This window comes from Scyliorhinus canicula, chromosome 30 (genome assembly GCF_902713615.1).
Source record: "Scyliorhinus canicula chromosome 30, sScyCan1.1, whole genome shotgun sequence".
Classification (NCBI taxonomy): domain Eukaryota; kingdom Metazoa; phylum Chordata; class Chondrichthyes; order Carcharhiniformes; family Scyliorhinidae; genus Scyliorhinus; species Scyliorhinus canicula.
In genome coordinates, this window is record NC_052175.1 from 13,651,817 (window position 1) to 13,655,713 (window position 3,897).

Sequence of the window (3,897 nt, forward strand, 5' to 3'; positions counted from 1 at the left end):
GGCAACGAAAGAAGGGGAGGCCATTCAGCCCCTTCAGCCCGTACTGTCAAACAGTGAGGTTGCAGCCGGATTTGCGTCGCTTGTGCGTGAGCGGCAGGAACCTGAGTTTAGTGAACCCCTGTCTGTACAGGAATGTCCGAGTGTCTTACCAGATTTAGGGCCGCATCGGAGGCCCCTCCCGCCCCCCGCCCTCCACCCCGGCCCTTCCAGGCCGAGTTCCCGCCGGCTGAGAGCAGATGAGAACGGCGCCAGCGGGTCTCGCCAGTTTTGGCGACATCCCGCGGCGGAGCTGATGTCGCCGATTCTCCGTCCGAATCGCGTGCCGGCGTCGGAGCGGGCGTGGCGCGATTCGCGTCCGTCGTGGGGATTCTCCGGCCCGGCCCCCCCCCGGGCTGAGAGAATCCCGCCCAAAATCTCTCAAAATGCTTCAGACGAAGGCAGCCGGACGGTACATCTCCCCACCGGGCCGCATGCAATATTAAAGAGAAACGATATTCAGGAGCACTGTTCTGGGGGGGAGAGCCAGGAGCTGAGCCCCCCCACCCCCCCCCCCCCCCCCACCCCGCCCCCCCCCGGACCGCAGGCTGCTGAAAGTATGGCCGCCCACACGGTGGGCCAGATTGCTGGACGGCGGAGGTCTTGGAGGGTTGTTGGGCTGGAGGAGGTTACAGAGATAGGGAGGGGGTGTAGGGGGCTGGAGGAGGTTACAGAGATAGGGAGGGGGTGTAGGGGGCTGGAGGAGGTTACAGAGATAGGGAGGGGGTGTAGGGGCTGGAGGAGGTTACAGAGATAGGGAGGGGGTGTAGGAGGTTACAGAGATAGGGAGGGACTGTAGGAGGTTACAGAGATAGGGAGGGGTGTGGGGGCTGGAGGAGGTTACAGAGATAGGGAGGGGGTGTAGGGGCTGGAGGAGGTTACAGAGATAGGGAGGGGGTGTAGGGGCTGGAGGGAGGTTACAGAGATAGGGAGGGGTGTAGGGGCTGGAGGGGTTACAGAGATAGGGAGGGGGTGTAGGGGCTGGAGGAGGTTACAGAGATAGGGAGGGGTGTGGCTGTAGGAGGTTACAGAGATAGGGAGGGGGTGTAGGGGCTGGAGGGGGTTACAGAGATAGGGAGGGGGTGTAGGGGCTGGAGGAGGTGACAGAGATAGGGAGGGGGGTGTAGGGGCTGGAGGAGGTTACAGAGATAGGGAGGGGGGTGTAGGGGCTGGAGGAGGTTACAGAGATGGGAGGGGGGTGTAGGGGCTGGAGGAGGTTACAGAGATAGGGAGGGGGTGTAGGGGCTGGAGGAGGTTACAGAGATAGGGAGGGGGGTGTAGGGGCTGGAGGAGGTTACAGAGATAGGGAGGGGAGTGTAGGGGCTGGAGGAGGTTACAGAGATAGGGAGGGGGTGTAGGGGCTGGAGGAGGTTACAGAGATAGGGAGGGGGTGTAGGGCTGGAGGAGGTTACAGAGATAGGGAGGGGGTGTAGGGGGCTGGAGGAGGTTACAGAGATAGGGAGGGGGTGTAGGGGCTGGAGGAGGTTACAGAGATAGGGAGGGGGTGTAGGGGCTGGAGGAGGTTACAGAGATAGGGAGGGGGTGTAGGGGCTGGAGGAGGTTACAGAGATAGGGAGGAGTGTAGGGGGCTGGAGGAGGTTACAGAGATAGGGAGGGGGTGTAGGGGCTGGAGGAAGTTACAGAGATAGGGAGGGGGTGTAGGGGCTGGAGGAGGTTACAGAGATAGGGAGGGGGTGTAGGGGGCTGGAGGGGGTTACAGAGATAGGGAGGGGGTGTAGGGAGCTGGTGGGGGTTACAGAGATAGGGAGGGGGTGTAGGGGGCTGGAGGAGGTTACAGAGATAGGGAGGGGGTGTAGGGGCTGGAGGAGGTTACAGAGATTGGGAGGGGGTGTGGGGGCTGGAGGAAGTTACAGAGATAGGGAGGAGGGTGTAGGGGCTGGAGGAGGTTACAGAGATAGGGAGGGGGTGTAGGGGCTGGAGGAGGTTACAGAGATAGGGAGGGGGTGTAGGGGGCTGGAGGGGGTTACAGAGATAGGGAGGGGGTGTAGGGAGCTGGTGGGGGTTACAGAGATAGGGAGGGGGTGTAGGGGCTGGAGGAGGTTACAGAGATAGGGAGGGGGTGTAGGGGCTGGAGGAGGTTACAGAGATTGGGAGGGGGTGTGGGGGCTGGAGGAAGTTACAGAGATAGGGAGGAGGGTGTAGGGGCTGGAGGAGGTTACAGAGATAGGGAGGGGGTGTAGGGGCTGGAGGAGGTTACAGAGATAGGGAGGGGGTGTGGGGGCTGGAGGAGGTTACAGAGATAGGGAGGGGGTGTAGGAGCTGGAGGAGGTTACAGAGATAGGGAGGGGTGTAGGGGCTGGAGGAGGTTACAGAGATAGGGAGGGGGTGTAGGGGCTGGAGGAGGTTACAGAGATAGGGAGGGGGTGTAGGGGCTGGAGGAGGTTACAGAGATAGGGAGGGGGTGTAGGGGCTGGAGGAGGTTACAGAGATAGGGAGGGGGTGTAGGGGCTGGAGGAGGTTACAGAGATAGGGAGGGGGTGTAGGGGCTGGAGGAGGTTACAGAGATAGGGAGGGGGTGTAGGGGCTGGAGGAGGTTACAGAGATAGGGAGGGTAGAATGGGATTAAGTCCACGATACGGTTATCAGTCGAGGACCCTGGATATAGTACTACTTTTCAATGCTATGTCAATCGGCTAAGAGGAATAGGTGAAAGGCAGTCATGGTTCCCCCCCCCCCCCCCCCCCCACCCCCCAGTCCTGAGCTCCCTCCCGGCCAAGTTTCCCTGACACCACGCAGGAGATGAACTTGATGGGATTGGGCCAAACAATCTTGTACTCTGTGTTCTTGGGCTGTGGGGTGAGGTGATGTGCTACAGATAAAGGCAACAGCTATCGAGCTGGGAGGTAAGGAGAGGCTGGATGAGGAGCAGCTGGGCTGGGCAGGAGTGACCTATTAAACATCTTCACAGCTCCAGGGTCCCGGGTTCGATTCCCGGCTTGGGTCACTGTCTGTGCGGAGTCTGCACGTCCTCCCCGTGTGTGTGCGTGGGTTTCCTCCGGGTGCTCCGGTTTCCTCCCACAGTCCAAAGATGTGCAGATTAGGTGGATTGGCCGTGCTAAATTGCCCTTAGTGTCGAAAGAAAAAGGTTCGGTGGGGTTGCTGGGTTACGGGGGTGGTGTGGAGGTGGGGGCTTAGGTAGGGTCCTCTTGCCAAGGGCCGGCGCGGACTCGATGGGCCGAATGGCCCCCTTCCGCACGGTAAATTCTGTGATTCTACACAGAGGGAGAATTCAGAATGTCCCAATTCACCCAACAAGCACGTCTTTCGGGAGGAAACCGGAGCACCCCGGAGGAAACCCACGCAAGACACGGGGGGGGGGGGGGAGAAGGTGCAGACTCCGCACAGGCAGTGACCCAAGCCGGGAATCGAACCCGGATCCCTGGAGCTGTGAAGCAACAGTGCTAAACACTGCGTGACCGTGCTGCCCCGATCTGCAGGTTGGGCCAATCAGCCGCGCTACAATTGCCCCCTTGATGTCACAAAGTTATGTAGGTTAGGTGTAGCTGCAGGGAGGGGTGGGGGGCGGAGTGGGGGGGGGGGCGCTTTTTCGGAGGGCCGGTGCAGACTCGATGGGCCGAATGGCCTCCTTCTGCACGGCGAGGATTCAGTGATTCCACGATCGTTCTCGGCTCGCTGCGACCTAAATTCAACTCTTCCTCCCTCCTTGCACCACATCAGTCCAGTCGGAAGGGGTGGGCGAGTGACGGCGGGGCGAGGGACTGGGCAGGTTCGTTTTGTTGACACACCCCAGTCTCCTTTCAGCTTCTCTCAGGCCTGGCGGAGGGCGGCCCGGCTTTAAGAGGATTGTATTTCGACACAACAAACAGCTGAACTCATTTG